The sequence below is a fragment of the Etheostoma cragini genome, chromosome 12, assembly GCF_013103735.1.
Source record: "Etheostoma cragini isolate CJK2018 chromosome 12, CSU_Ecrag_1.0, whole genome shotgun sequence".
In the NCBI taxonomy this organism is placed as follows: Eukaryota; Metazoa; Chordata; class Actinopteri; order Perciformes; family Percidae; genus Etheostoma; species Etheostoma cragini.
Window position 1 is genome coordinate 25402622 of NC_048418.1, and position 10864 is coordinate 25413485.

Sequence of the window (10864 nt, forward strand, 5' to 3'; positions counted from 1 at the left end):
GAGCATGTTACTCTTCTACATTTTAAATCGAAAAATACAAAACCCTTTGCTGATTTTGTGCAATCTTTTGTAATTCTATCTGGAAATCCCTGCATCTTGTTTTGACATACCGATTAAACAAGGTGGAGCATGGCAACTCATTATTAGATCACTGGTAGGGCATGACAACATTCCTGTGTACGTGCAGGATCTTTCCCAAGAAGGAGAGAGAGAGAGAGAGAGAGACAGAGACAGAGAGAGAGAGAGAGAGAGAGACAGAGAGAGAGGGATAAAAACAGCAAAATGCTACTAACAGCAGGCACAACATTGGAACATGACACATCTACTATTCATCACTTCACTGTCGTCACTGTCACATTATCATTCAGATAATGGATCCTGATACAGATCACATGGCAATAGTGAGCCTGTCCTCCTAAAAGACTTATTTTCAGGTAACTTTAGAATGTTTTGGAAGCGGCAGAAAAAGGACATCATACTATCCACAGAGGGGTAAAACGCTTCCATTAGGACAATGACAAATGAAGTATTCAGTTGTTTAATACTGGGGACTTGATGCTCAAATCCTTATTAAATCTTTTCAGTGTAGTAAGCTGTGACACACACTGGAGTCGTTATGTATAGTTTTGTGTTTGTTGTTTTGTACAGACTGGGATTATTAAAAGGCTCTGGCATTTGCAACACACCGGCCCTATTTTTTGTCAATGACCTGGCTTTGAAATTAATAATAATAATAACTGCCTTCCGAGTGAATGTTTCCACGCTCCTCACCGCAGTCTGGGATATTTGTGGCTGTATGCATAAATTAACCTATCAAAATTAACCAAAGACAAATTCCAGATGGCCAGTCTGTCACTGCTCACTTTAATACCATCCCTCTGCATTCCTAAGAAATCATCTTGTTTGCGTTGATACTGAAAGTCTCAGTTTAGAATGAAACAAAAAGCTTGCAGCTCATTAACAACTCTGCTGTGCAGTTTCTGCCTGTCTGTCTGTCTGTCTGTCTGTCTGGCTGCCTGTCCTTCTCCGTCTCCCTTCCATGAAACCTTATATCTGTGTTTAGCTGATCAGATAACCATGTGTATGTGCAGCAGCAGAGATCCCACAGCCTGCTGTGAGAAGCTCCAGAGGAAGTACAATGGAAAACAAACAGTTCAGAAGTATAGGCTATGGCGGGTTGGCTGGCAACAGGGATGCACATTCCTTTTGATTTGAGCTAATATTCTGGGAGATTCTGTGCTTGATGTAATTACTGCAGCAATGACGGTCTTCCAGAAGGGAGTTGGTGTCTGAATGCAGGGATGGACTTGGATACTCCAAATCCACTCGGTTACTGTGGGAGTAGTGCTAAACGCATTTCCCAGAAATCCAAGGATCAGGTTTGACATGGACCAACATTTCCAGAGACAACCTTTATCCCATGGTTCACCTGAATGGAAGCATGTGCATTTGTTATGTTTTCACACTTACTTATTCAGGGTTATCCTTTAATTTGTCACTTATTTAGCCTAGCACTAACACTGAAAGCTGGGGGGAGCTGCTAGCCTCGCCTGTTACTTGTTCACACGTCTGAATCTTAAATTCTGAATATAATCCTTGCACTGTATAATTTGTGTCTTTTAAGTTTCCTTGGAAATGTGTTCTACAGATAGGAATGAGCCTCACAATTACTGCACAGAGAACAGATCTTAGTTACATTGTTGGTATTTTGCAACATTAGAGGCTGTTCTGGAACTGGAAGTTCTGTGATTCCTTTAATCAGCCATCTGTCTTGACAAAGTGTCCTTCAGCAACACACACATCCTCCTCCCTGCTCAGCAGTTGTTCTGGATGAGAACAGCAGATAAAAGTGTTGCCATCAACTGTCAAGGTTCTTTTAACTGCTACTAATCTCATCTCCTCTCTTGATAGGTGATGGAGGAAGCAGGTACTGACCCAAGCTGTGATGGCCGAGTGGTTAAGGCGTTGGACTTGAAATCCAATGGGGTCTCCCTGCGCAGGTTCAAGTCCTGCTCACAGCGAAATTATGAGGGCAAAACTTTCAAGGTCTTAGGCTCTCCAAATGGTCTTGTGTAAAAACTTGGCATCCATGTTCTGAAAGCTGAAATCACTGTGTGTGAAGTTGGCCACTTGTCTCACTTTGATGGACCTTCTTTCCAAGCCCTGTGGAGGAGGGACTGGCACAGATTTTATTAAACAAATCACAGAGCCCTGTAAAATATCCTCAGCAAAGAACTTGGTTAAGTAGAACATGTGGAGGTTCAGAAGTAGTTTCAGTTATCAACAAGAAACTGATTGGACAGCTATGAACTTGAACAAAGAGGAGAGAGGGGAGATGTAGGAGGGAAAAAAAAGATACATAATTATGCATCTGAAATACATCTTGAAATATATAAACAAGGCAATAAAAGTCAATATAGTTCAAAACATACATAGATAAAGGAAAAGGATTTACTTTCAGGGGACTTTTATTTCATAAGTACACAATTATTTACTTTAAGGGACTTTTATTTAATATTGTCACATTTATTTATTTCCCTATCTATTTATTTTTACTTGTTTTATTCAAATGAAGGGGCGTGGCTATCTCCTAGATTCAGACCAAAGCAACTTAACGGCTATCAGATGTGCCGTTTTCTTCAAGTAGCATTTACCGCAGAGATCTGAGGACCAGGTAACCATAGTCCTCAGATTGGACAGATAGTCTAGCTAGCTGTCTGGATTTACCCTGCAGAGATCTGAGGACCAGGTAACCATAGTCCTCAGATTGGACAGATAGTCTAGCTAGCTGTCTGGATTTACCCTGCAGAGATCTGAGGACCAGGTAACCATAGTCCTCAGATTGGACAGATAGTCTAGCTAGCTGTCTGGATTTACCCTGCAGAGATCTGAGGACCAGGTAACCATAGTCCTCAGATTGGACAGATAGTCTAGCTAGCTGTCTGGATTTACCCTGCAGAGATCTGAGGACCAGGTAACCATAGTCTTAGATTGGATAGATAGTCTAGCTAGCTGTCTGGATTTACCCTGCAGAGATCTGAGGACCAGGTAACCCTAGTCCTCAGAAATCCACCAGAGTTTGAATTACAAAACAAAGGAAAAGGAAATAACTATTGGACAGATTAGCATGATCTTGGACATACACTCATGATCCTGATAAATCCTACTGACGTTATCTCACTTCCTCTAGTGGCACCAGCAGATCACAGTTGTTCTACAAATCATGTGAAATATCTCAACATCTAACACAGTAAACCCAGCGTGAGGGTCAGAAAAGAGCATCTGTCTTCACAAAAAACATCTTTTGAGTGTGTGATAGTAATTTATTAGGGCAATCTCTCCACCATACAATGGAGTAAGTAACAAAGTAACTGTTAGTTATACAGCAGAGAAGCCAGTCATGTGCATCCAGTGCCCCTTTTTCATTTTGTGACTTTCAGTTGAATAATGGACTGTTTTTCCAGTCCTATTTCTTCATTAAAGTTTTCTGTATAATAGTGATAAAATCTTGATCTTGTGAACCCAATCTCGTGTCTTGTCTCGTTTTGTGAGCTGGGTGATCGTCCCAACCCATTAAACATAGTTGGACCCAAACCCGTATCTTCTCCTGCGTGATGTTTGTCTGTTCTGTAGCTCGTGTGATGACGCCCATAAACAGGTGATTTACTTCTAGTATCTTTAATCCAGCCTTCAGGAAGTAAGTAACTTGTCATGTCCTTCACTTTGCTTCTTTGTGTTGCAAAGATGTTACCTGCCAGGACCTGGTCTTGTTTTGACTTTGTGGTCTGTGTGTGTGTGTGTGTGTGTCATCTTGGCACAATGCAGTCCTACTGTAGAGGGAACTATAACAGAGGAAGTTATGAGTAAACTTTACAGGCAGCTGAGATCCAAATGAAGGCCGAGGTTAAGATGTGGGTCTTGTCCAGCTGGAAGTATAGAGGTAGAAAGTAGGGAAGGGGGCCGTCAAATTTACATTGTGGACCTTTAGACGAAGCAGTTGTCTTTTAATGAGAACAGCAGGTACAGATTTTGTATCTTGCTGAACGATGCATGTCCTGTCTGTTGGACAAAATGATCCGACCATGGATTGTTCAGTCAGTTCCAGCTATTGTACATTTAAAAAATATCCAAGTTCTGGTTTTCCGCTTGGTGTTACACACATTTGATGTTGACACATTTGATCAGATGTAATCTAATGAGCATTTCTGTTTTGGTAAAGGTAAAGTTTTGGCTTTCATAAGAGAGACTGGAGCTTGTGTCCTGTGTGAAACCACACAGGACACAGGACTTTGTTTTTTAAAGTTAAAGCTACAGTGCATAGTTTCTGTCTCCCCCATGAGGAATTCTACACAGAAGAATAAAGAAAACTTGATGGACTCTGAAGAGGTCATTATCTTTACCTAATTAAAGTAGTTTTGTTGTCAAAAGCTAACCAAGTAAGGTTTGTTATGTTCGGACTCCCAGAGTGTTAAAAGGTGAAGCCAAGGGGTCCAGACCACCATAATGGTGTCTGCTTCCACATAAATCGATGAAGGCCTCCGGAACTTACTAGCAACTACTACTACCTACTAGTGTAGCAAGCCCCTTCCTGACTCCTCCCTATGAGGCCGATAACGGCCTTTCAACGGAGCGATAACATATGGAATGGTTCAGCAGGACCAGACTTGGGTATCGCCCCAGAGGCTAAATCCAGACCTATAGCCGGTGCACGTTTTGAGTTTAGTGCAAATGTAAACATAGAATTGAAAAAATCATACAATATAAAAATGTGGTTACACACCCAATGGAGGAGGTCCTCAAGGATATGACACAAACTCAAGGATAAAACACACACACACGCATGCATAGCCCTTCTCCAGGCTATGTTATATAGCCACAGAGCTGCCAGGAGAGAGTGTGTCTGTCTGTCTGTCTGTCGGTCTGTGTTCCTGCCTATCTATCTATCTATCTATCTATCTATCTATCTGTCTATCTATCTATCTATCTGCCTGTCTGTCTGCCTGCCTGTCGGCCTGCCTGTCTGTCTGTCTGTCTGTTTGTTTGGCTCTTACAGGTTGCCAGTCATTGTGGGGTAAATGACTGTTTGACAGCCTTATAATCTCTGGCAATAGAAAGCTGTCCATGGTGGACATGTTTAACATTTCGTCCGAGGCAATTAGCTGACACTTGAGTGATGTTCAGTGAGTGAAAAGTCTAAAATGCTTTGTAGATCACCAAAAAAGATGTCAGGGATAGTGCCTTGTGTTGCCCTTGAGGTATTTATATTCATGAGCAAGACATACAGTATCAGAATAAAACTAAAGTACAGCATCTTAAACTGCAAAAACCAAACAAATGCCATTCTTAAACTTAATGAATCAAAACCATTTTATTGAGTGCACTAAAAATCAGTAATATATTAATAAATTAGGACATTAAATAAATATTAGATACACAATTTATTTGGTTGCACAAATAAAACAAGATTTAGGAAGATGAATAAACAGGTTTATTTGACAAGAGATATCTCTGTTTTCAGACCGATCATTAGTCATGTAACTGAAGTTAAAGAAAACATGCAAACAAAGTGTATTGCGTGTGTGAAATACACCATTTCTAATTTTCTTTTTAGTTTTCTTTTACTGTTCAGGTGTTCATTCGAGCATGCCTGCGTGTGTGAGTGTGTCTCCCCCTGCGGCGGGGCTAGGTGCCTGTGTAAAGCCTGAGGGGAAGGGAAGTGTCTGGGCAGGTTAGCATCGCCGAGTGCTACTGTCAGCCAGCTGTCTGCTGCTGTCTTGCTGCCAAAAATATGACTCGCGAGCCCTGGCGTCTGGCTACCTCGCAAGAAAATCAGAGCCAAAGCACTGCAGTCAGGGCGAAATTTGCATCCCTTCAACGTGGACTTTCGGATTGCCTATAAATGTCTCCATCTGTCCTGTTAATAAAGGCCTAAAATGCCCCAAAAACAATCTATAAAAAAAAAAAAAGGTCAATTTGGAAAGAGGGCGATGGACAAACACACAACACAAGGACTATAAAAGAAGTGCTGATCTTTTCCATTATTTGCTAGGATAAATTGAAAAGTCTGGAAATAGATTGGACTTGGCATGTGTAGATGGGCTTGAAAGTGGCACAGGGAACAAAAATAATCAAAAATACTTCTCAGCTGCAACAAATAGACACCTTGGCGGGAATTCTTACCTCTGCCTCATTGCATGATATTTTTAGTCATATTACCTCACTGTTCGGGCAGATAATCCTGCCAATTCCCGATAAATGTTATTGTGTTCATGTGCTGAAGGTTGCTTTGTCCTTCAGTCCAACGCGAGAAGGCTGCCGTTCTAACTCAGCCTTCCAAACAGGGAGAGACGCACGGGACAATGCAAGTCTCTTTAAAACTTCAAATTCAAAAATCAACTGCTGTACCTGAAGTCAACAGACAAACAGAGCAAATACACAAAAGGAGTTTAGTCAGCTTCTTCATTCTTTATTCTCCCCCCCCCCAATCCTGCAGCAATAAAAAAACACAGAGGAAGAAAATTAAGCCAAAGGGCGTCCCAGCACAAAGTGTCTCAGTTTTGTAGATTCAGCAAACACTTTTTCTATCAAAAGGACAAACACACACACACACACACACACACACACACACACACACACACACACACACACACACACACACACACACACACACACACACACACACACACACACACACACAGGCCCTCCTTCCCTCATCATTCACAATTCACCATACAGTACCGAAAGTTGCTTGGGAATGCAGGTTTTAAATTTGTGTCAGCAAAGGTTTTTACATATGTTCTTTTGTAAACTATTGATTTGTTTGGCTGAAGGCTGGATTTCTTCTTTAAAAAGAAGAATGCTAACTTCCATTTTGGGGGTTTTCGCTGTTAGGGCTACTCTGGTGTGGAGTTATTGTCATTGTCTTTGATTGGATATGAATAAATCAGAACGCTCTGTCAAAATGCATCGTTAGTTGAGATTAAATGAGGCTGCTGTTACAGTTGTCAGTACACTTCTCATCCATGATCTAGCATATACACAGGCATGTAAAGCACATTTCAGCAACAGGATGATACAAAAACAGTTAAAAAATAAAAAGAGATAAAACACAAGAATAAAAGTTACAGTGCAGTATAAAAAATGTAACATTAAAGAAATGAACATCATACCTCAACATAGGTCATAGTCATAGACCGTTAATATAAATATACGGTCTATGGTCATAGTTCAACATAGGTCAACATACGTCATTTCCTCCGCTGCTCTGATTGGTTGTAGGTCTATCTGTTGCCCTGATTGGTTGCTGTCCTATCCGCTGCTCTGATTGGTTGTAGGTCTATCCGGTGCTCTAGGTAGTTCATCATGAAGCATTCTTCACTTTGCAAAATGATGGTTGATTTGGAAGTATGTGCACAGTTTGTCACTGGAAGGCTGATTTCCCATTCCTCTCTGTGCTGACCTTCCATCTCAACACCTGGACGTAGAAGCAGAAATGTGTGACATCACTAGTTTGAAGCCATTTGTTGTCCATCATGCAACTTTAACATGTGTGAAGTGCAAACTTGGAACCTTCTGTGCACATACGTTTCATTAAATTACACAAGACATTGTGTTTCCAGTATTGCCAACAAACATTATTTGCATATTCAAAGATTCTGGAACTAAGTAGAGGAGAATATGGAGATGCCATTGAGGTAATATCCCACTCAGATACCATAAACTATACGTACTACATTCATGCATATGCACACATGTAGTCCACATGTGGTTAAGTGTCTTTCCTCTGTTCCTCTGGTCTATTTTGAGAGCTGGATCTGAGCCCTCGGGGCACCGCTGGGGGCTTTGCTTTTGAGAAAGGTCCTCGCTGCTAACGCTGAGGCCACGTGACCTGCAGCATCTTTAAAAGGATTTAGTGCAGCTGAGCATGAAATCCCAATCTGTCATGGTGGATATCCTAACTTAAACAGATGTTTAAACCACAATCACCGGGCAGCGGGGGGGGGGGTCCTCACCTGATGGCTTATCTGTCTGTCTGTAAAGGTTTATTCATCATTGGTTGTTGGTTGCATTTCAAGTCATACATACAGCCCTACACATCACTCCAGTATATACAGTACATCCAATTCGACAATGGAGGAAGAAGTATTCAGATATTTACTTGAGTAAAAGAACTAAAAACACACTGTACAAATATGTAAGCATCATCAGGAAAATATACTTAAAGTATTAAGAGTAAAAGTACTCAATACAGAAGAATCCTCCCATCTTAGAAAGAGTAAAGGATCCAACCAGCTGTTTGTTTAATGACATCATCATCTCAGCTGGACCTGGAGCCGTTATATTGTTGCTAGGTTACTTTATAATAAAGCATTGTATTTCATAAACTACGTGTGTGTTTGTGTGCTGAAATCTTAATGTGTTAAGTAACTAGTAACTAAAGCTGTCAGATGAATGTAGTGGAGTAACTAAAGTAACTAGTAACTAAAGCTGTCATCCATCCATTGTCACTGTTTAGGAAACATTAAAACATAAATCAAATGCATAATTAAAAAACCCAAGCACAAGAGCACATACTGATAAAGACCCCGGGAACGTAGGCCCGCTGCATTCGGGATGAAACAGGAAGCAGAGGGAAGGAAGCCGGGACACAGACATCAGCGTGTTGCTGTCAGCGCTCGGCGGCGTGTTGGCTCCGTGCCAAGGGAGAGGGGAGCCCCGCTGAAAGGAAAGTCCACTGAGCAGCTCATCACACCCCAGTGTGACTCTGTGTGTGTGCGTGTGTGTGTGTTCTCTCATAGGGAATACAGTAAACTTCAGGGGTCCGGACAGCTTTGTGGGGCCACAATGCTTTAAAGGGCTGTTTGAGGGTTAAGACTTGGTTTTAGGATTAGGGTTAGAATTAGGTAATATGGTTATGGTGAGGGTAAGGCTAAAGGTTAGGCATTTAGTAATGATGGTTAAGGTTAGGGTTAGGGTTAAGGTTAGGCATTTAGTTGTGATGGTTAGGGTTAAGATAAGGGGCTAGGGAATGCAATGTGTCAATGACGGGTCCCCACAAAGACATTAAGATGCGTGTGTGTGTGCGCGTGTGTGTGTGGGTGTGTGTGAGAGAGAGAACAGAGATGGTGGATTACAGAACTGCCGCTGATTTAACTCATCCCAGCTGGTCCTGATGTGCTCCTAGACGCTGATGAGGTTATTAAACTTTATATATGTTTTTTAATGTAGCTTTGTTATCTTGCTATACAAAATGTATACAGGAAGTATTCAATCAAGTTGAATGAGGGGCGGGAAAAATAACCAGCTCCGACTTCATCCCATATTATTTGTAACACTTTATAGATATTGTTTTTTAACGCACTCATTGTGTTTGTATGTTTTTTTTTTAAAATAAAAATAAATAAATAAATATTCAACTAGTTTAACATTGTTTTGAGAACAGGTGTAGGTCCAGTGGAACTACTGAAGTCAGCCATGATACTCACCTGTGTTTTGTGTTCATGCCCCTTATTACTTCTCTTAGGTTCAGAGTAATGACAACAACTTAAGATATATTTCAGTTTTTTGTAATTCTGATTCACAACGCAGTAGTACAGAAGGGCAAAAGTAAAAATGTAATGATTGCAATGTAAAGGAAATGCGTGGCTTTTAAAAAATAATGAAATTGCCATTCTCCTCCTCACCCGTCCCTGCCTTTCGGTTTCCCCCTCCCGATCTCGCTGGCTTTCCTGGTTCTGCTTGTCTGCTCTCGGCTGCGTTCAGGGTCAGGGGCTTCTCAGCAGGACTTGCCATCCCAGGGATGAACCGCGGCTCCACCTTCCTTCTCCGCTCCCCTCCCCTCTTTTATAGGTGAACAAGGACTGAACCACACGCTGTTAATCTGGGGCATCTGAGCAACAGAGGACTTTCAAACCCGGGTGGAACCAAATAACCAGAATGCTTTGCCATTCATTGAGACTGTATTTGCACCTTCCACAAACTTCCTACGATAGGTGAATGAAGGTGAAACACCTGCAATATTCTCTGAGCTGTAAGGAGTAGCAGGACATTACATAATCTACTCCACTTTATCAATCTTTTCTATTTGTCTTATCATTGCAGTCGATCGGACTTCGATGGTGTTCCTGCTTCTCTGATGCAATCTAGATTGCTCCCCTCAGGTGGAGGACTGTCATCTAAGCAGGTTAAGGCGGAAGCTGTATCTCACTAAACCGGCACTATCCTAGATTTCCATAAAGGATTTCCTCATCTGGGCCTGTCTCCACACACCTACAGTAGCTCCACACACACACACCCATCTTCTCTTCTTCCTCATCCTCTTCCACTCTGCAGCTCGTGACCTTCAGTCTCACTCATCCCATTATTTCTTGTTACACAATCAAATAATGTTGCTACAAACCCAACATGGATTCTATTGGAGGAAAGTAACAGCAGAAACACATCGTATGCTGAAAACTCCTGAAGCGTTCTCCACAGCGGTGCTCCTCCTCTCCAGTCTACAGAATGTCTCTCTCTCTCCCCGTGTGTGTGTGTGTGTGTGTGTGTGTGTGTGTCACTCTCTCTGTCTGTCCGTCCGTCTCTCTCCGTGTGTCTGATGAAGTGTGTCCCTGTAGACACAGCTGAGAAGTCAAGACAGCCAAAATCACCTGGCTGTTTTATATTAAAATCTGATCCAGCTGCAGTGTAGCTTCCTGTTGGCCCGCCTGGCTTGACACATTCGCCGTCGGCACGCCGACGAAATAGAGGAGACGCCGAAACAATACCTGCAGCACGGGCCGGCGCCGAAATGAAAAAAGCTCAGCTTGCGGCGTAGGCCTACATCTCTGATCAGCTTAGGAGACTTAAGTCACTCACATTTATCGCT

At 41.9% G+C, this 10864-nt stretch overlaps 1 non-coding gene across 1 annotated transcript; it reads left to right on the plus strand.

The window, feature by feature from the left end:
* Window positions 1-1939: 1939 nt before the first annotated feature.
* trnas-uga lies at window positions 1940-2021 on the plus strand. Its single transcript has one exon. It is a non-coding gene; the product is annotated as a tRNA-Ser (tRNA).
* Window positions 2022-10864: the final 8843 nt, after the last annotated feature.